This window comes from Phyllobates terribilis, unplaced genomic scaffold (genome assembly GCF_046119375.1).
Source record: "Phyllobates terribilis strain yellow unplaced genomic scaffold, ASM4611937v1 Scaffold_8__6_contigs__length_399053987, whole genome shotgun sequence".
Classification (NCBI taxonomy): Eukaryota; Metazoa; Chordata; class Amphibia; order Anura; family Dendrobatidae; genus Phyllobates; species Phyllobates terribilis.
Genome location: NW_027362768.1, coordinates 145,880,050 through 145,904,045, shown reverse-complemented (window position 1 = coordinate 145,904,045; position 23,996 = coordinate 145,880,050).

Genomic DNA, 23,996 nt, shown 5'->3' with positions numbered 1-23,996 from the left:
ACCACAGGACATGTCTTCAAAAATTAAGGTCTTTGTTCCAGTGTGCATTTGCAAATATTAATCTGACTTTTTTATGTTTCTTTCGGAGTAATGGCTTCTTCTTGGCAGAGTGGCCTTTCAGCCCATGTTGATACAGTACTCGTTTCACTGTGGATATTGACACAATCTTACCAGCTTCCGCCATCATCTTCACAAGGTCTTTTGCTTTTGTCCTTGGGTTGATATGCACATGTTGAACCAAAGCATGTTCATCTCTGCGACACAGAACCTGTCTCCTTCCTGAGCGGTATGATGGCTGGACATTCCCATCTTGTTTGTACTTGCGTATAATTGTTTGTACAGATGAATGAGGCACCTTCAGGTATCTTGAAATTGTACCCAGGGATGAGCCAGACTTGTGCAAGTCCACAATTCTCTTCCTGATATCTTGGCTGATTTCTTTAGACTTTCCCATGATGCTACACAAAGAAGCAGTGTGTTTCAGGTGTGCATTAAAATACATCCACAGGTGTGTCTCTAATTAACTCAGATGTTGCCAAAAAAACATATCCGAAGCTTCCAAACACATGACATCATCATATGGGCAGTCCAGAATTGTTTAAAGCCATAGTAATCTTAGTGTATGTAAACTTTTGACTTTGCACTAAATAATAAAAATGCCTTAAAACATTCTCTCTCTCTCATTATTCTGGCATTTGGCAAATATTAAAAATTATGTTAACCCTAATTGACCTAAAACGGGAAAGGTTTATTCTGATTTCATGTCAGATATTGAGAAAAACATGGATATGTGTCTTTTTATATAATGTATGTAAACTTCTGGTTTCAACTGTATATTCCAATCCTGGACAATTAAACCATAACCAAAGTATAGGTCAGAAATGTCTGCTAGAGTAGTTGCACGTTGATCCTTTAGAATCAGAACCTTTGTGGAGTGATCTGTGCACTTGAGCCGTCACCTCTCCTATCATTCACTGGCCAGATCCCGTGGATATGCCATAAATCTCCAAGTTGGAAATACCGCATTAAGAAAATTCTTGTTCTCCCTTTATTCTATAGCCACTACCACAAATATAAAAAGCATCATCTGTTTCTCCTGATGTCCATTAGTAGTTGCATCGTGATCAGACTGCAGAAGCAAAACGGCTCCTTAATCTGATTCCAATCATTTTGATTAGCTTAATGAAGGGAAAAAAAAAAAGAAGCAGAACAAGATGAACAATATCTTTATGGCAGCAATTACATTCCACTCCACGTACAAAAATGGCATTAAAAGCCATGGAGGTATCTTTTTATGTGACAAGAGGTGTAATACATAATCCCCGGAAAGAAAAAAACAACAAAGGAAATAAAACAATGAAACGAACTGTAACGATAAAAAGGAATATTATAACAATGAAGTGCGTGGGGGGCTCTGTCCTGGTGGAGGAAGGGGATATAGAGTAGTATATCGTAAGTTTGCATATGTAGCAAGTGTTGGTTCGTGTATGCATTTAGCGTGAGAGGATGATGGGAGTTGTACTTCACGCAAGACTACGATGTAAGACACAGATGAAGTTATTCTTCCCTTATCTGGACATTTGGACTGACGCCCAGAAACTAGATTGTAACTTGTTTTTAGCTGTCTCAGAAACCTTCTACTAATTATCACTTTTCTGTTTATGAAACTTTCTTATCAACATTCCACTGTTATGAATCATCATTTCGCTGCCTGTGAAACAAAGGCATTTTACTGCGCATGTCTGACAAAAAAAAAAAAAATGAATGAAATGATTATTAATATAAATAAAGGGACTGCACCTATAGAGGCAGACGCGCTCAGGGGCTTCCCAGTACTTGATTATACACTACGTGTCTGTGTATTTCTTGTTACGGGGATACCCCGACTCCAACAAGGACCCTCCATGGCTGAATGATCCTAACAATTCCTGGCGCCCGAAACAGGGACCCGAGGTCTGCGTATTCCTTCAAGTTCATCGACCGGCACGAGTAACCGCTGAGATTGGGACATCGGAACAGCAGATGACAAACCTGGCCAGGTAAGAGACACTGTTAGTTCTCTTACATCTGCTCTGCGATAGTCCGTAAATTTCATGCATATCTTGTGTTGGGATTGAGGAACTAGTAGAGAAGGATACCTATAGCTCGGGTCATTCATGTATATACTGTAGGATCTGCCGAAGGAGAGGTCAGAGAAGGTTATGAAACGGATGGTATGAAAGAGATGTGGATGTCGGGAATAGCCTCATAAGCCGCACTAAGGTAGATGACATAAGTATTACGGAGATTGCCTAACTGAGTCATAAGGTTGTGTCCTTTCGGGGAAACCTTCGCTCACGCTTAACTCCCGAACCTTTGTCCTCCTTTTTGACGGATAAGAGATTGACAGAATGAGCCCATGGAAGTAATGATAATACTCCAGGGACACGATATATAATGGAGACTGTATGGTTCATTTTATGTATTGTTGGTCTTGCCCTTGTTGCCATATATATGTGTGTTAGAATTACTCTACACTTCAGACAAAACGGTCCAGAGAAACCGTTTCAGATACTGGCTCCTTAGGACAGAATAGGTAACGAGGAAAGGTAGAATATAGAATATATTTTATCTAACCCAAAAAGCCTCCTAAGGTAAGAATAGTCAGGAAAAATGGGCAACAAACAGACTAAGACCACAAATGATGAACAAGATGTCTATACAATCGTGAAAGAAAGGTGTGGTGTAGAAGCAACTAAGAATTTAGGGAAAGTTTGCAAAACTTTTCAGGTAGCAAGGCATGACAGGTTTAACAGGAAACTATGGGAGGACATTCGGGTTAGAAAAGCAGGAGTGATAAGAGACAAAGGATGGCAGGAACAAGTAGAGGCCATGGTCGAACTATCAAAAACAGCAGAGACAGACCATTGGACTTTTAATAAAGACAATGGATTATGGAGAACTCCAGTCAGACAGGGTCCCATTGTACAAACAGAAAACAGTAAACAAATGAACCCATTGGCACCACCATATCAGCCCAGGTCAGAACCCACACCGTATCCTGATTTTCGGGGTCCGGGTGGATGGACATGTACAAACTGTGGACTCCAGAATCCAGACTGGAGAGACACATGTGCAGGATGTGGAGCACCACGACCACATGATATGTTGGCACCAGTGCGTATCCTCAGTCGACCATACAGAGAAGAAGATGGTGGCAATCCACCGCGTAGAGTAACTAGATACCATCAGACTAGACAATATTTTCCATGGACCCCCGCTGAGGGAATGTCCCTACTTCAGAATGCACCAGATCCAATACAATGCCCACTAAGATTTGCTACGTACATACAGCAGATAATACACACCCATAATGGAACATGGTCAGATGGGACAGAATTATGTAGAATGAAAATGACACCAGGGTTGTATCAGGAATTGATGACAGTTATAGAACCTCATAGACCTCAACCAGTAGATGGTGAGGATCCAAATACCGCACTGTCAGGACAGAATTTTATGATCAGACTTATGGAGTTTATGAGAACTAAACAACGAATGAGAGGGACTTCAGGAACTGTCTCCCAGAAGTCAGGACAGCCTGTAGATGAATACTACTTAGCGGTAGAAAACAGTTACAGAGACGAGGGAATGGACCTTACCAATGAAGGAGTCATTCGACTGATGACAAAAACTTTTATAGAGAATCTTAACCCAAAACTTAGGGAAAAGTTCAAGGCTGCAACTCCTGATTGGAGAACCCTAGATGATCCCCAGATAGTCAGACAAAAACTATTAGGGATAGAAATGGATATGCGTGAGGCAGCATCCAAACCCGTCAGAGTAGCAGCAAATAATAGTCTGGTCAATAAAAACAACAGATCAAATCAGACCTATGACAAAGGGAATTTGGATAAGAAAACTAATCCATGTCACTACTGTAAGAAACCAGGACATTGGATTAGAGAATGCAGGAAAAAAGCCAGGGATATAGAAGATGGTACCTATGTCCCAAGAGAATCACAAGAAAAGACAGTACAGGCTTCTGCTCCTGCAGCAAGCGAGTGACTAGACGTGATGCAAACCACTTTGACTGGAAGGCGCCCAATAATTCAGGTAAAAGTAGCAGGAAAACAATGCCCTTTTCTAATAGATACCGGAGCAACTTCCTCCGTCCTCAATGAAGACGCCTTACCAAATGCTGATTGTTTATCAGATGATGTAACCTATACCGAAGGGTATGATGGAGGAATCAGGCCACTCCCATATAGTATTCCCCTTGAAACAAAGATAGGATCTAAAATATTTTTATCTAAATTTCTTTTTGTCAAAGGGGCACCTACTTGTCTTCTAGGTACAGACCTATTAAAGCAGACAGAAATGAATATCCAATTTTTGGAGGATGGTAGAGTCCAAATTTTGGTGCCTGATGACCAAGAGTCTCTAGAAAACATTGTAAAAGTCCAAGCCTTAGAGGATGAGAAAGATCCTGCCCCTACCCAAATTATTTTAGATCTTTCTGAGGTACCAGAAAAATTATGGGCACAACATGACACCGATGTAGGACTAATGCCAATAGCTCCAGTAAAAGTCACTCCTGTTCCAGGTGTGACACTACCCCAATTGAGACAGTATCCTATTAGTGCCCAACAAGAACACGCCATAGGAGAACAGATAAAAGATTATCTAAAAACTGGAGTACTGATAGAAGTAAAGTCACCAGCCAATACACCGTTGTACCCCGTAAAAAAGAAATCTACTGAGGGGTCAGCTGCTAGATACCGGATGGTACATGATTTAAGAGAGATAAATAAAATTTTGGAACCTATTACTCCTGTTGTGCCAAATCCACACACGTTGCTATCACAGATCCCAGCAACAGCACGAGTATTTTCTGTCATAGACTTATCAAATGCATTTTTTTCAGTACCATTACACCCAGACTGTTACAAACTGTTTGCATTTACATTTAAGAATAGACAATTAGCATGGACAAGATTACCACAGGGTATGATACATTCACCTACCTTGTACTCAGAAGCTATGAGATCAGTTCTTCAAAATTTCAAACCTACGGATGAGGTTGTAATTCTTCAATATGTTGATGACCTATTGTTATGTGCCCCTGCTCAAGAGTCCGCAAACAGCAACACAATAAGGTTGTTAATATTTCTAGCAGACATGGGCTGTAAAGTTAACAAGAAAAAAGTACAACTTTGTATGACTACGGTAGTATTTCTAGGACACTGCATTTCACAAGGTATTCGGCACCTCACCGCCGACAGACTAAAAATCATTAGAGATCTTGTTCCTCCCAAGAACTACAAAACATTAAGAGCATTTTTGGGAATAGTATCACACTGCAGACAATGGGTTATACATGCTAGTCAGCTTATGCAACCTCTATATGATTGTTTAAAAATCGAACCTTTCCAGTTAACTGAATCAGCGCTCATAGCCTTTCAAGACCTCAAGAAAGGTCTCATGTCAGCCCCGGCCTTGGGAATCCCAGACTACGCCAAACCATTCCAATTAATGGCTGCGGAAATGTCTAATCATGCTACAGGAGTACTAACACAGAAACATGAAAATAAACAAAGACCTGTCGCATACTATTCTGCTCAATTAGATAATGTTACCAAAGCTGCACCATCATGTGTCAGAGTAGTAGCAGCTGTCTCTCTTTTGGTAGAAAAAGCCTCAGAAATAGTACTAGACCATGCCCTAATAGTACAAACTACACATGATGTACATGGCATACTGAATCAGGTATTGCCAAAACACATTTCAATGGCTAGACATCTTAGATTACAATGCTCCTTACTAATGCCACCAAACCTCACTTTTCGCCGCATATTGTCTCTAAATTTAGCCACTCTGTTACCACTAGAGACAAAGGGGGGAGTGGAAGGAGGTCAGGAAGACGAAGATGAAAATTTTTTACAATACCACGAACAAGACAATATAATACATGATTGCTTACAGTGTATAGAACAAGAAACACAAGGGCTACCTAATGTACAGGACACCCCTCTTGACAATCCAGACCTACATATGTATATAGATGGTAGTAGGTATGCAGATGAAACTGGTAACTTTCACACAGGTTATGCCATTGTATCAGATCATGATGTTATTGAAGCTGAGCCAATGCAGGCCAGCTGTTCAGCCCAGGAAGCTGAACTATTAGCTCTAATACGAGCATTACAGTTAGCAAAAGAAAAAACCGCTAATATTTTTACTGATATGCATATGGTATTGTACATGATTTTGGATGTATATGGAGAGCTAGAGGTTACATGACAGCTTCAGGTCAACCAGTAAAACATGGACAAATGATTAGACAAATCCTAGAATCAGCTGCCTCAACCAAACAAGTAGCAGTAATAAAAGTACCTGCACATGTAAGACTCGACACCGAGATAGCTAGGGGTAATGACCGAGCCGACAAGGCTGCTAAGCGAGCTGCAGTAAAACCTCTGACAACTGACCACACTATTAGTGCAGTATCAGAATTTGACTTAATTACACGGCTCAAAGAAGCTCACCAGCAGGTGAGTAGAGAAGAAAAAGAAGAGTGGCAGAAACAGGGGGCAGAAGAAAAAGAAGGACTATGGAGAAAAGGAGATGAGCTTTGTCTCCCCCGAGCGTGGTACCCTGTTGTGGTCTGTGAAGCCCACGGACCTACACATGTGTCTGCAAACGGTATGATACAGAGGGTCAGACAGAAGTGGTTAGCCCCAGGGTTCGGCCAGGTAGCTCGAGCAAAATGTGGTTCTTGTGAAATCTGTTTAGCCCACAATCCAGGACAGACTGTTAAGACCCCCCAGAAGCACCATGTAAGACCACTATATCCGTTCCAGAGACTTCAGATCGATTACATCCAGATGCCTAAGCATGGACACTATGAGTATGTACTGGTATGTGTGGACATGTTTTCGGGGTGGCCAGAGGCTTATCCAGTTCATACAGCCACGGCTAAAGTCACTGCAGTAAAAATAGCACATGAACTGGTACCCCGTTATGGTATCCCAGAAGTGATCGAGTCAGATAGAGGTACACATTTTACTGGAGAGATTTTTCAGAATGTAATGAAAATGTTGTGTATAAAAAGTGAACTACACACCCCTTACCACCCACAGAGTTCTGGTAAGGTTGAGAGAATGAATGGAACACTTAAGTTAAAAATACAGAAAGCCATGGCAGAAACACAGAAACCATGGACTGAGTGTCTCCCAATAGCATTGTATTCAGTCAGAAACACCCCCCAGGGAAAGAGCAAACTCACCCCCCATGAAATATTGTTTGGTAGAGTTGCCAATACAGGATTGTATTTCCCACAGACTTTAATGTTAGAAACTGAAAGCTTAACTGCTTATGTACAAAATTTATGTAAGCATGTGTCTAAAATACACTCTTTAGTGTTCTCTTCCATTCCAGATCCAGATTCCATTGAGGGAACGCACAAGCTGCAACCAGGAGACGAAGTCTACGTAAAAAGACATAACAGAAGAACACTAGAACCCAGATTTGAGGGTCCATATCAGGTGTTATTGACAACTCCAACTGCAGTAAAATTGGAAGGAAAATCAGCATGGGTACATGCAAGCCATTGCAAAAAGAAATAGTGGTGATTGTACTTGTGTTAGCTATAACGATAGATCAGGGAGACCTGTGGGATAAACTAAGTTCCCCAAAACCTACAGATAATAAATTTATAAAACATCATGAGACATTGGTAAACGGGCTGCTCGATGGCGGACAGAAAATAGCAGACTGTTGGATTTGTACGCATTCTCCAATATCAGCCACGAGCATACCCTTCCTGGCCGTACCCATGACCCCTGAGGAAGTGTTTACATGGACTAATTGCTCAGACAAATTAGCAAATAACCAAACCGTTAATTCTAGATTATGGAACACCACTGTTGCCATCCCAGTTGTGGGGTGGGTGGGATTTCCCTGGTGGCAAGGTAATATGACCGGAAAAATAAACAACTTACAATATTTAGCGTTTAAAGGAGGTGTATGGGTTCCTAGAAATAAGACGGGACTAACAGACTTAGGGTTAATTCCTACAGAAAATATACAACTCAGTTTTAGTAGCACAGTATCTTCTTCTCAACCTTTTAAACCTGATATAGTAGAAAAAATACATACACAATAATGGTTGGAAATATTCACAATTATTCCCCGATGGAAACAATGATACATGTTCAAAGATACCAGGTAATATATTATGTAATGAGTCAAGTGCATATGACCCAGGTACACCGACTTGTGAAAATCCAGATGCAGGATACTGTAGTCCATTAGGTCAAAAACCCCCTTGGTGTATACTTCAGAATGTATCTAAATTTTTAGATTTGGTACATAGGTTGGTGCTCCAACACTCTGCAATATGGGATCTGCCTGAAGGAACCTTCTGGATTTGTGGAAATGGAGCATACAAATGGCTCCCAGTAGGAATAAAAGGTGCATGTACTCTAGGACGCTTAACACCGGCCACATTTATAGTTCAGAATCAGCAGGTAGATATGCAAGCAGTACCTAAACACACACTATACAAAAGAGCAGCCGACAACTCGCCTAGACCTTCAGGTAGGCCACATGTGGTCCAAATGGGAATTCCTAATAAAATATTCAGCACTTTCTTTGTGTATCCAATGTTGATGCAGATGTGGGATAAATTAGTTCAGGCCACCGACTATCTAGATGATCAGATATGGGATATTATGGATATACTTAATACTAGTATAGCTGTACAAAATCAACTTATAATTGTTACTAATCAACATACTGTAGTGTTAGACTACCTAACTGCGGCCCAGGGAGGAATGTGTCAAATTATTGGTCCAACCTGTTGTCATTACATAGATCCAAACAGTACAATGAGTATGAGGTTCAAGCTGGCAGATATACAACGATTACGGGATGAATATGACAGACACAATGACCAAAATAAAGATAGCTGGTGGTCAGACACCTTCTCCTTTCTCAACCCAAAGAACTGGTTTAAGGGTATTGGAGGTTGGGTGGCTGGAATTCTGCAAGGTATATTACAGATTGTGCTAATTATAGTAGTCATATATGTAGTGTTTAAAATAGGATTAAAAATTATTTTAATATGCATAAATAAGCTTTGTAACACGGACTCAAGAATATGAAAGAAAAGAACTCCCGGACCAGGTTTTCTACCAAAAGTCCATAAGGAAGAATCAAAGGGGGGACTGAGAGGATGATGGGAGTTGTACTTCACGCAAGACTACGATGTAAGACACAGATGAAGTTATTCTTCCCTTATCTGGACATTTGGACTGACGCCCAGAAACTAGATTGTAACTTGTTTTTAGCTGTCTCAGAAACCTTCTACTAATTATCACTTTTCTGTTTATGAAACTTTCTTATCAACATTCCACTGTTATGAATCATCATTTCGCTGCCTGTGAAACAAAGGCATTTTACTGCGCATGTCTGACAAAAAAAAAAAAAAATGAATGAAATGATTATTAATATAAATAAAGGGACTGCACCTATAGAGGCAGACGCGCTCAGGGGCTTCCCAGTACTTGATTATACACTACGTGTCTGTGTATTTCTTGTTACGGGGATACCCCGACTCCAACAAGGACCCTCCATGGCTGAATGATCCTAACAAGCGTATGTATTTGCATGTATGGAATGTTTGTGTGCATCCATGTGTGCAATATGTAATGTGTGCCTATGTGTTTACCTGCATAGTTTTTTGTAAAAAATTCAGAATTTGGGTATCTTTTATGTTGGAGCCATATGTCAGCATTATTAGTTGTACAATATGAATATTGTACTTTATGGATAATATGTTTAGGTACGCAGTAGGGTAGTATTAACTTGGTTCATAGTGAGGCTTCATTGTTCACATGAACAGTATGGAATCATTGTGTAAGTGCACTGCAAAGAGCCTTTTTTTAGGTTTGTAGTATGGAAGGATAGTATAGGTGTAGTGTTATTTACAAGGGGGTAATGTGTGGGTTGTGCATATTTATTTGTGTGAATGCAAACTCTTCATACACTTTTGACTAGGTGTGATTAAAAGATATGGACACAATTGTGGACACTTTAAAAAAAAAACATATAGTCCTTAATGTAATGGTTTTTAACTACTTTAGCATTGATAACCTTTCCTTAGGGTGGGTCATCAATGTCTGATCGGAGGCGGATGTGTAGTACCCAGCCTTGGCCACTATCTGAAGGCGGCCAGCTCCGAAAGTAAGTACTTCCGACCGCCGACAGCTGATTGATGGGGGGTGCCGGGTGTCGGACCCCGACCAATCAGACATTGATGACCCACCCTAAGGAAAGGTCATCAATGCTAAACTAGTGGACAACTTCTTTAACATGCTGATACAAGGGAAAGCAGAAACCCCATGAAGCAAATGCTAATTGTCCCATATTAGAGGAAAAATTCCTTCCCGACTCCACATACGGCAATCAGACTAGTTCCCTGGATCAACCGAATCTAATACCCCAAAACCTGTAATAATATATTTTTCACGAAATGCATCCAGGCCCTTCTTGAACTTTTTTAGTGAATCAACCATTATAACATCATGCGTTAAAGAGTATCATAATCTCACTGCTCTTACAGTAAAGAATCACCGTCTGTAATGATGATTAAACCATCTTTCCTCTATTTGTAAAGGATGCCTCCATGGTCAGTAAAGTTGATTTTGCTGTCTTCCCTTATGCCCAAGTGTTTTTCAGTGACAGTTTTACCCAGTGCTATAAATATATGTGTTCTGGGATAAGAATATTTTTTTAAATTGGGTTTCATTAAAACTTTTGCACCATTTGGCTTTTAAGGATGTTCGTTTCCCTGCTTATTGCTGGCTGCAGAATGACATTAGTCAGCGAGCTCGTTCTTATGGACAGTTTTATCTTATCTTTTTTTCATCTGACTTATAACCATGAACCACATCAAAGGAGAGCTGAACTTTTGTGTGGTCATCAATCAATTGAGAAAAGCTCAGTAAAGAACAGTGCAAACTTCTTACCGGAATGACAGATTCTCAGTTAACTTATTCTGTAGTGAGCAATACACAGTGCAACACAGATGTTATAGAAGCCAAACTACAAAATTTATTAAGAAAACTAATCGCAAAAATAATTTTAGGCACAAAAACTACACATTTATGTAAAAAAAAAAAATTCTCCCATAGATATTCAGTTTTTTTTCAAGGGAACCTGATGCATGGAACCGGAGCAGAATGATATATTGGTTCCTTGGAAAATTGCATTTTATTCATTGAAATCCTTGTGGTTTGTATGTTTGAGTCCAGTGGGCGGTCCTATTAACGATTGACAGTTATCTCTGCATGAAACTGACATACAGGGGAGACTGTCCATCATTGATTAGGACCTTCCCACCAGACTCGTCTGCATATGAGTCCAGTGGGCAGTCTTACTGAGTGATTGACAGCTATCTCTGCATGCACTGATATTCTGCAATCACTGACTAGGACCGCCCACTTGACTTATGTACAAACACTAGGGATGACAATGAATAAAATGCAAGTATTATAGAACGTTTTCCCTAAAAATGTACTGTGTATCCGTCTGATCAGCTCCTCCTGCTCTATAACATCCTGCCTGCAGATGATACAACATTTTCAACATGACAGGTTAAAGTCATATGTTATAGATATAATCTACCATGCGATAATTCCTGGATTATGGCCATAACTGGAATATTGGCCACTTTAGTAAGGTTTTTTGGGGCTATGTACACTGCTACATGTTTCAGTACATGCTATTAAAAATGTATTTTCTGTAGAAAGCTTAAATTTCCTCTGCCATTTCCAGCTGTCAATAAGATATGCAGCAGCCCATGTGAAAATCAGCCCATAATTTATCATATTTCATAGCTGGAGAGAGCTGTAGGTGGGAGCTGAGGATTTATTGAAGGAGAATTACAAGTGTGAAAAATGTTATGTCTCTGAGTTTCAACATGAGATGACAGGTTGTCACAGTTAATGTGCTGCCTCTTTTATCTGACGCTATATCGCATGCGTGTTTGGATACTCACATAGAAGTTGTCTGGAGCAAAAGTTGTTCAATTTAATTGCTATTTTTGTACACAGTAAAGGAGCTGAAACGCACTGTGCAAGGAACTGAATTCCTCTTGGAACCGACTAATGGATATGAACTAAAGGACTAAAACTGATTCTAAAGAAGATATTAAAAATATTAATAGCACTATAAAATCTAAAATAAAATGTATAATTATCTCCTACTAAAATAAAAAAAAGACTAATTAAATAGGTTGGCCCATGTTCTGTCCTCAGGAGCACACTGCTCCCCAGGTCTCCAGCGTCTTGCTGGGGGAATGTTGCGCTCCTGATGATTGACAGATTGGATAAGAGGCATGGTTGACTCGCTGGTTCATACTGTTCATGCTCCGATGCTGCGAGCAATGAAGCTGGCTAGATCCAGCATTTTTATCAGCTTCAGGACACCTATGCTTCTTACCTACAAGACCATCTACCGCTAAGGGTTTGTTCACATTCTGCGTTTTTGCCGCATTTTTTTATCGCAGCAAAAATTCAGCATTTTACATTAACAGCAAAGTTAATGAGATTTCTCTGAAATCTGCTGCTTATTTTTTTCTTGCAGATTTGAACCATCAAACTGTTTTTTTTTTTTTCAAATCTGCAGCATGTCAATTCTCTCAGAGTTTTTGCAGAGTTTTAACCTATCCAAATGAAGTAAAAACTCTCACAAAAGCGGATATGCTGGATGCTAAAGCTACAAAAACAATTATCTAGTTTTATATGGGATTAAAAAAAACCTAGGATTGCAAAACAAATATTACACAAGCAAGAGGAAAGGGGGAATAGGTCTGCCAAACTTTGAAGCCTACCAACTATCTTGCATTCTCAAGCAAAGTAGGACATGGCTAGAACAAGATAGAAACAGCTGGAAAGAATTAGAAATTTCTCTAAATAATGACATATCATTATCCTCTTTAATACTATTACATCTTTTAATTCCAAGTCTAAGTCCTCCCCAAACACCTATATTAAAAGACACTATTCTTACCTGGAAAAACTAGCCAATACTTTTAAGCATAATATACAAAATATACCTTTGGAGACAATGACTATATCAATATTTGAAAACGCAATTCAAAGGATATCTTTAAAGAATTGGTGAAAACAAGGTGTATTATGTTTATCTAATCTGATTATAAGAAAAACTCTTTTATCACTTTTCAGGACCTCATAGAAAAATTTAATATACCAGACTCTGAATTTTTCAACTTTTTGGAAGTCCAGAAATATTATTATAAAAATGTTACGTTTCCCCTCACACTTCCTAAGGAAGCGCTGGATCTCTTTAATAACCCGTCTAACAATAATAAATGGAGGACAAGTGAGCTTTACGCTACCTTTAATGAGGATATTGAATTCTTAAAGAAAGCACATATCTTGAATTGGGAAAAAGATTTTAACAAGCATTTTGAGACAGATAGTTGGGTCAAAGCTTTTAAAACAGGACAAGCCAAGTTTCATCATCCTCGACAAACTCAACTATTAAAGGACTTTTTTCAGAATCTAAGTTTAATATACCGGTTGGACATATGATCTCTAACGATACATGAAGTACTTGATTTTCTGTTTAAAATTAGATTGGTTATAGAGTGCAAATTTACCAGTAGGAACTTAGTAGTTAGTTTCCCCATTTCCCTTGTAGTTCCCAGTTCTTTCCCTTCATAATCCTTTCCTCCTTCCTCACACCACTTTCCCCCCCTCCCTTCTATTAATATAAATGATATTGTTTTGTATTGTTGTGTATTATAAAAACTCTTTCTGAAGTGACCCAAATGGATCCTAAGAACAAAGTGGCTCTTGTTGGCAATTCCTAGGAGGCCATATGGATTGTCATTAAATATCATAGGCTAAGTGTGCGGTCTCCAAGTAGAGCTAACAAGAGACAAAGTGGTACAATGGGTTTTTTCTCCTAGAAACGAACAGGGTTAAATGCATTAGAATCTCGGCAAATCCGACGTTGGTGGTATAACATTACCTCAATGTCTATCTTAAGACAACACCTTTACAGGGGTATTCTCATCTTAGATCTTCATTGTATATACTCACACTTGCCTCACTTTATCCCAGACTCCCATTAAAGTCAACATGAAGAATCACTGATGGCACCAGGCAGGACATGGTAACAGGACACCCCTTTCTTGAGATCAGTGAGGGTCTCACATCAATCAGACATTTATCTCCTATCCTGTGGATAGGCTATAAAAGTCTATAATGAGAGTATCACTATACGCTAGATAGAACAGACCGACACTCACGTTTTGTAGTTGAAATCTCTTCTCCTTTATGTATATAATAAGATAATGTACATCACAGCCTTTTTCAAACATACTAGACTGTTGAGCAAAAAGATTCATAGGACCTTGGTCCAGTCGTCTCCGCTATGCAATAATAATTACACGCTCCCACTCGGAGTGTCAAGCTCCTTTCACACAGCGTTATTGCCAACATTCGTTGGTCTACTACAGGGGTGGGGAATCTTTTTCCCGCCAAGGGCCATTCGGATATTTATTCAATCCTTCGGGGGCCGTACAAATTACACGCTAACTCTGCCAACAAAGTACGTCCTGATGCTAGCACTGGTGTCAGGACGTAATTTTGTCATTGCATGCACCTCAGCGTTCAGTAGTGAACAATGCATGTGCTCAAGGAGCAAGAAGAAATCATTGGGCCAGTGGCCATTAAAATACAGCTGCCGGCCCAAGTACTGTGATCCCCAGGAATCTGCCCGGAGGCTGCATAAAAGGTTATCAGGGGTCGTAAACGGCCCACGGGCCTGAGGTTCCTCACCCCTGGTCTAGTACGTCTGAGTGTCCGCCTCCAGGAAGCATATATGGCCGTAAATTATGTACATCACATCATGCGTTGACTCTATCAGCACAAGTGTAGTCTATGGCCCTGTATGTACATACATCCGAATCACGTTTTTTGGGGGGTTCAGATGCAAGGCCCAACAGGACCAATGACCGTGGGCAAAAACGCTATGTGAAAGGATCATTACTCTCCATAGAAGTATCCTTTTCTGAACGGTAGTGTATAATTATGTCAGCATATACTCAAATGTGAGATGCTGAAAAAAACTACATTTTACTATGATTGTGTGTGCACAGGCCTCCTGGACCTTTTCTCTTTGTCCGCATGCGGTTTTCAGGATGTCTTACTCACTGTGTGCGGCTTCCTTGGTTGCTGACTTTACCGTTACTCCAGAGTGGAGTGTTATCTGCTACCTGATTGCATTTTCCTGCACTTCACCTGCTTGCCTGCACTTTCCTGATGCCCTCCGCCTGCGTGTGGTTTCCTGCACTCCACCTCCTTGCCTGCGGTTTCCTGACATCCTCCACCTGCCTGCGATTTCCTGCACTCCACCTACTTACGTGTGGTTTCCCAATGTCCTCCACCTGCCTGCGGTTTACTGCACTCCACCTGCTTTCCTGCGGTTTCATGACATCCTCCCTCTGCCTGCAGTTTCCTGCACTCTACCTGCCTGCCTGCGGTTTCATGATGTCCTCTGTCAACCTCCGGATTCCAGTCCTTTTACTCACCAACCTGCTGCATTGACACCCGTGCCCATGTGCCCACCTGGACATTGGGTTTATAGGATCCACCTAACCCAGTGAGCCCTTTGAACTTCTCTTAACAAATAGACTCATTGTGACTCTGTGTCACCCAGGGGGAATATAGGGGACTCGGTACCCGGGCCTTTTACTTTGTTTAGGAGGTCACGGCAGTTGGCTCCCAGGCCCGTACTCTGGGTCTCTCTTTAAAAAGGGGTTTTAGTATACAGTTTGTCTCGTGACGCCACCTGTGACTTCCGGTAATGGTTACCAGCGCTGCTGCAGACCTCCAGGAGTGATGGGATGGCAGCTGGGATGTTCATGCTCCCCACAGGCGGACCGGGCCCCCGGGGCAGTGTAGGTGCAGATGGTGGTGATGCTGGGGCTTGTAGTGCAGGCGAGATGGCGCAGCAGGAGTAACTGACAGAGACAGGGGATTCACTTCAGTACCTTTTACTGGTGCGGATGTCAGGTACGGTCCAGGGTACTCGATAGGAAGGGTGCACTTCAGGACTTCTCCCCAGTGAGCGGGTATAAGGCCTCCTGGTCCGTGTCTACCTCTCGCTAAGCTCGTGGCCAGCCTGCAACTGGGCCTAGCTTCTGTGTCGTGCTGTTCCTTCACCTGTCGCTTGGTAGTAGGACCTTTTTCTGGTAACCACTATCCCTGGACGCTGAGGCCTTCGTGGTTCCTAGTCCTGTCAAGGGTTTAGCTTCAGGTCGACCAGGGACTTGTAGTCCTCCTGGTATGCCGGTGATCCCTACTGGGTATAAAGGACCCTGTAGGCGCGGACCCGGTGTCCGGTTTGTATCTTGGGGTGAGCCTATGATGCTCCTCTGCCCCCTCAACTCCTCTCTCCTCTCCTCTTTGCCTCCGGCCACACTCGGGGCCCTCAATACAGCAGCTGACGTGCTGTGTCTTCACTGCTCTCAGTGGCAGCACACTCTTTGAACAACTAACTCTGACTGACTGAACTGCCTGGCTCCACCCTCCATATATATATCCCTAACGGGCTCCCTCTGGTGGTATGAGGTGAAAGGATGGAGGTGTTTGTTTGTAACGAGGGCCTCTTGTGGAGACGTCCATTCATGCACCCTTTTGGGTCCTGTGGTACCTGTGAACAGCAGGGTGCCACAACTCATCATCCAGTAATATGTTCAGAGCGAGTCTCACATCTTTAGAAAGATTCTGGTTCACATTACAATTCTCCCCTTCTGGCAGATTGTAATGAGATATTCATGTCTTGCTGGACAAGTTTCTGCTTGTCCTGAACCTGGGATCCCCAAGCCAGAGATCACTGACCTGAAACGTTGACTGGGGTTGCGTGAAGCGATCCACTCATCTCTAGTGGCCACTTTTCTACTTGCATCAAACTTTGCTACATTGAGCCATTTTCAGCAATTTTTCAAGATGGGAATACCTCTTACCTTCAGGTATCTTGAAATTGTACCCAGGGATGAGCCAGACTTGTGCAAGTCCACAATTCTCTTCCTGATATCTTGGCTGATTTCTTTAGACTTTCCCATAATGATACACAAAGAACCAGTGTGTTTCAGGTGTGCATTAAAATACATCCACAGCTGTGTCTCTAATTAACTCAGATGTTGCCAAAAAAAATATAAGAATCTTCCAAACACATGAAATCATCATATGGGCAGTCCAGAATTGTTTAAAGGCATAGTAATTTTAAGTGTATGTAAACTTTTGACTTTGCAGTAACTAATAAAAATGCCTTAAAACATTCTTTCTCTCTCTCTCTCAAATACGAATTTGACGATCTTGCCATTTGCAGGTTACTAGGAAGCACTTACAGTATTATAACCTGTGTAGTTTCTTGTTGCTGTCAAACAGCTGCTGAGGTCGGAAGTTTGGATGAAGTTTGTACGGCACGTTCCTTTGTTTGCACGTCCCTTACAGATGTCCGGAGCTGCAGGTACGAAACGGCAGAAGCAGATTAATTCTTCTCGATAGAGCGTGTTGCTCGATCCTACTCCAGGTGATTATTACTGTGGCCACTGACAACTCTGCCTGTCATCTGCTGTTTCACAGCTTGAAGGGGATCAGATTTGACTCAATTCACAGTTTTTTACGCGCAGAACGAAATCAAAAGCAAATTACAATGGTTACCCAATTCACACTTATTTACTTTGGAAATTGCGTAACAGTTTCCACATTCAAAGCCAAGCGCGTTGTAACTTGTTTGGCAAGACTGACATCAGACACTCGTTAACAAGCAAGCGTGGCAGATATTGTCTTAGCAATAAATAAATGTGACAATCTAGAATAATACTGTACAAAAACCTCCAAGAGACAAAAAAAAAACAGATTGAAAATTTAAAAACAAATTACAAATTTTAGTCATGCTGAGGACCATGAACAATAGTCAGATTTTAGAAGCATTATTTCTGTTTTTTGTAAAAAAAAAGTTCATAGTCAACATCAACAGAAAAGTTGAGTAACTTTGGAATTAGAAGTGTAATTGTATTTTTTTATCTGCTATGCATCATTAGTTAATATGAAAATAAACCACAAATCTACCCAACACAAAAGTTATATTATCAACAGGTGCAGTGTAGGACAGGGATGCAAGGACCCACCGGTAACATTAACTCTGGGGGGGTCTTCTGTTCTGCAACATGCAAATATTACCTGACCCACCATTCACAAATGTATATACTGTATGTTTCTATACATCAGTAAGCTAGGTAGTTTGTTAAATAAATGATGAGATGCTGCTTTTGTCTGTACATAGTGAATTAAGTGTATTGTGCCAACTATTGCCCATATAGAAGATGGGGGCCTACCAGTGGATTTACCTGTTCTCCCGTGTGCCAGTCCAAGTTTGCACAGATGTGTTCACTTATAGTGACTGCGCCCCAAATATTCTCTGCTATTGGTGTCACCTCCGTATTGCATATTTTACAAATGGGAAAAATTGGGTAAACACAAAAATTAAATACATAATAATAATATTTATAAATAATTTTTATTTAAACAAACTTTAACAAAAATAAAATAGTCAAATGCCTTTATGGCTGAAATTCTGCAGAGACCAACCAAGGTCAAAAAGAGCTGGATTCCTGTTATAAGAAATAAATCTGTCAAGTTTTAAAAATTGTTCTAGGAACTGCCAAGGCCTTTCCTTGATGTTGATATGGAGAGGATAGCCATCTCCAATGTGCATTTTTTTCTGAATTTGTCACGTAGTGACTAGGTACTCTGGGCACCTACCCAATCCCTTGAACTAGGGGCGTCCTAGTTTATCCCTGTTCCCCGGATTACTCCTGAAGGTGGAGACGCCGGGTTCTCGTACCTATCTATATTCCTAACTTAATCTTTATCTGATCCCTCCCCCACCCAGGGAAGTGAGGGGCTGAAGTGTATAGGAAAACACTAACCAGACAGACAGGGATAAAATAAAACTACAATCATACAAATACACTCACAAAACAACAGAGTGTGAAACAAAGGAGGTATAGGAAGGGGAAACCAAATATGAGAGAATAAGGAAAAACTCGCAAACCAACTCCATGCAGAAATCTCCAGAAAAACTCTCCGACCGCCAACTGCAAACACAGAACTTCCTCCTCCACCAAACCAGGAAGTAGAACTATCACTGCCAACTCCCAAGTCCGCCTCCATGCCCTCCGCATCTCCAACACATGTCTGGACAATGTGGGAAAATGTTGTGGAGCATGGCTGGAGTCCTGTGCCAATTATATAGGACAAATTAGACCGGCACATCTGAGCTGTGATATACGCTTTGTTGTTCTATATTTAGGCATACATGATCCTGGATTTGTAGTTCGCTATTAGTATCACATTCATTACTTTCCTTTATAATGTTAAATGAAACCTATTGTTTTATCTTTGCATAGAAATGTGGAACAAGTCAAAATGCGTCGTAATCTGCTGGGCAAAATTCCCAAATGCACTATTCAATGAAGTATTATAAATGGTATTTAATATTCGGATGGCGTCTACCTCAAAGGCCACGCAGCGTCTCCTCTTAATGATTCCCTCCAGATTTGCCCGGCATAAACCCATAATGCAGAGCTCATTTAAAGGTTAAGTGTTAATTTAAAAGTAAAATGTTTAAATTATTTTTTTTCAAGATTGCATGCATAATTTATATAAAGTGGCTCTCTGGGATTTAGTAAATAGGGGCAGAGGTGAACACATGAAGTTCTCTTCCTAATGCTCTTGTGAAAATCAGCACTCAGCAACTATGGCTGCAGCAGGGGATAGAGGCGGTGTTTATTACCATACAACTTTAAATACAATCTTCTCTACAGCTGGAAATACTTGGAACAAGATTTTAGTTATTCTATTTTTATTACGCAACTAATAATTTTAATAATTGTATTATTTATTATTATTTTAATTTTACTATGCAACTAACAAATGTAATTTTAGCCAAACTAAAAGAAGAGGGCAATCCAAAGATTTAACTTTGTACATTAGTGTACCGCCAGTATTTGAGGTTTATCCATATATAATCTCGAGAAAAAGAATTGTGCCATTCTCCATAGCTCATTGTATTATTCAGGTATTCTCCCTTAGGGCTTGTGCAGGCGACCGTAAAAATCGGATGAGTGCTATCGATCATATGTTATTCTACACGGCAGGGCCGGTTTTAGGCAAAGTGGGGCCCTAAGCAAAAGTTTAATATGGGGCCCTAAATGCTGACATTCTGCACCATCACACTGAAACATTTTGGTTGTATTTACATGCACATGAGTTTAGGCCGTTTAATGAGCTGTTTAATACAGTGGGTACGGAAAGTATTCAGACCCATTTACATTTTTCACTCTTTGTTTCATTGCAGCCATTTGGTAAATTCTAAAAAGTTCATTTTTTTCTCATTAAAGTACACTCTGCACCCCATCTTGATTGAAAAAAACAGAAATGTAGAAATTTTTGCAAATTTATTAAAAAATAAAAACTGAAATATCACATGGTCATAAGTATTCAGACCCTTTGCTCAGTATGGAGTAGAAGCCCCCTTTTGAGCTAGTACAGCCATGAGTCTTCTTGGGAATGATGCAACAAGTTTTTCACACCTGGATTTGGGGATCCCCTGCCATTCTTCCTTGCAGATCCTCTCCAGTTCCGTCAGGTTGGATGGTGAACGTTGGTGGACAGCCATTTTCAGGTCTCTCCCGAGATGCTCAATTGGGTTTAGGTCAGGCCTCTGGCTGGGCCAGTCAAGAATGGTCACAGAGTTGTTCTGAAGCCACTCCTTTGTTATTTTAGCTGTGCGCTTAGGGTCATTGTCTTGTTGGAAGGTGAACCTTCTGCCAAGTCTGAGGTCCAGAGCACTCTGGAAGAGTTTTCATTTAGGATATCTCTGTACTTGGCCACATTCATGTTTCCTTCAATTGCAACCAGTTGTCCTGTCCCTGCAGCTGAAAAACACCACCATAGCATGATGCTGTCACCACCATGTTTCACTGTTGGGATTGTATTGGGCAGGTGATGAGCAGTGCCTGGTTTTCTCCACACATACCGCTTAGAATCATCACCAAAAAGTTCTATCTTTGTCTCATCAGACCAGAGAATCTTATTTCTCATAGTCTGGGAGTCCTTCATGTGTTTTTGAGCAAACTCTTTGTGGGCTTTCATATGTCTTGCACTGAGGAGAGGCTTCCATCGGGCCACTCTGCCATAAAGGCCCGACTGGTGGAGGGCTGCAGTGATAGTTGACTTTGTGGAACTTTCTCCCATCTCCCTACTGCATCTCTGGAGCTCAGCCACAATTATCTTGGGGTTCTTCTTTACCTCTCTCACCAAGGCTCTTCTCCCACTAATGTTCAGTTTGGCTGGACGGCCAGGTCTAGGAAGACTTCTGGTGGTCCCAAACTTCTTCCATTTAAGGATTATAGAGGCCACTGTGCTCTTAGGAACCTTGAGTAATGCAGAAATTCTTTTGTAACCTTGGCCAGATCTGTGCCTTGCCACAATTCTGTCTCTGAGCTCCTTGGGCAGTTCTTTTGAACTCATGATCCTCATTTGGTCTGACATGCACTGTGAGCTGTGAGGTCTTATATAGACAGGTGTGTGCCTTTCCAAATCAAGTCCTAGCAGTTTAATTAAACACAGCTGGACTCCATTGAAGGAGTGGAACCATCTCAAGGAGGATCACAGGGAAATGAACAGCATGTGACTTAAATATGAGTGTCTGAGCAAAGAGTCTGAATACTTATGACCATGTGATATTTCAGTTTTTATTTTTTAATAAATTTGCAAAAATTTCTACATTTTTGTTTTTTTCAGTCAAGATGGGGTGCAGAGTGTACTTTAATGAGAAAAAAATGAACTTTTTAGAATTTAGCAAATGGCTGCAATGAAACAAAGAGTGGAAAATCTAAAGGGGTCTGAATACTTTCCGCACCCACTGTATATACAAGTTAGAATAATGCAATAAAATCTATTAACCTACACACTTATATACACACAGGTCCTGAAGCTCTTCAGACTGCAAGGCCTGCAGTGACATCATATTCACATGATCGTGATGTCACTACAGGTCCTCAACCAGTCTCTACATCGGAAGCTTCACTGATAATGCTATTATCAGTGAAGCTCCTGCTGTACCCCCTGGGGATGTTTAGTCTGCCCCCCTTAACACCGGCCTTGTCTACAGGGCCATGAACATGTCCGATTTTTTTTCCTCACTGATATTTTTTTTTACTGACTAGTCCAATAAAAAACAAAAAAACGCAGCATGCACGAGTTGCATCCGACTATCAGATCAGTCATTCATGCCTATGGGTTCATGAAAAAAAATGGAACGTACTCAGATGACATCTGATTGCAGTCCAATTTTCACCGACTGACGGAATGGAAAATTTCAATTCTGAGGCTTGTATGAAATGCACCAATATTTACTGCCACAACAATTTCTCTCCTTCCCATATTGATAGTTCTGCTACACATCACCTGTCTTGTAGGAATATTCTTGAGTTGTCTCTTGAGGAGCTCAGATCTATACAGATCTTACTTCCGGGTTGCTTAGAGGGACGTGCCTTTGCTCCTTGAATGACTGTTCTGGTCAGGAGCTCCATCTTGCTAGAACACATTAACAGTCTCTCATTGTATGTTCTGAGTCTACACTGTTATCATTAGATTTACATATAGAGATAACGGGGCCTTTAAACAAGCACAAGAATCAGGAAAGTGAGAGCAATGGTTAAGAGAACTGCTCTGGGGATTGGGGTTGTGCAAGACTGATAGGAGGACCTTGGTCAGGAGTTAAGATGGATGGGGAGGGAGGTGAGCAGCTTAGATCTATGCAAATCTTACTTCCGGGTTGCTTAGGGGGGTGGCCCTTTGCTACTTGAATGACAGTTCTGGTCAGGAGCGCCATCTTGCTAGAACACATTAACAGTCTGTTAGTGTATGTTCCGAGTCAACACTGTTATCATTAGATTTGCATATAGAGGTTAAAGGCCCTTTAAACAAGCACAGGACTCAGGAAAGTGAGAGCTGTGATCAGGAGAACTGCTCTGGGGATTGTTAGAAAAAGCAAGTCAATTACAAACTTCATGCTGTGTTACTAAAGCAAATTAATAACATGAGAATTGCTTAACTATTACCATGTCCTGTCATTTATAAATATGTAACTCTTCAGATTTTGTGTTAATCTATGATTTATGAAGAGACCTGATGTCTCGAAAGTTTGCTTTGTGTTATCATCTTATCACGTAGCCATTAAAAGTTCTCAACCTCCGAGGACTTTAAATTTTGACTATTTTTCTATCTACTGGCTTACATGGCACAAATATATATTTTTCTTGTAATAAAGATGTATAAAATCTTGACATAGGCCTCAGTGGTACGTATAGATTTTGAACATGTTAAAGCAGTGTTGTACTGGGGTACCAAGGGTCCAACAGTAACAATGATTCTGGTGGCCCACTCTTCAGGTACATGCAAATATTATTGGCTAGAGATGGAAGAAATATATGGGCAGCTGTTTTATGTGTTTTCAGCCTATACTTCCATAAAATAATAAACAAGATGCTGTATGGTGTCATTGCTGCACAGGGGCCCACTGGGGAATTCACCTGTTCCCCTGTGGGCCAGTCCAAGTCTGTATTAAGCTTTTATATAAGGAGGTGTGGTATACCTAATTATCTGTTTGGGTCAAACTTTTAACTACTAATATAAATTTTTATGCATTTTCTGTTTGCAAAATTTTTTACTAATGACGATGTATAATTGCATGTATAAAGCGCTGAGTTGGTTTTGACAATGTCCCAGGTTTCTACTTTCGGAAAAGAAATACCGTACAGATTAGGGATTAATGTCAATATATTATTTAGTAATTTAGATTTTATTTGTACGTGTCAAAAGTGTGAAAATAGTCCTGGTTAC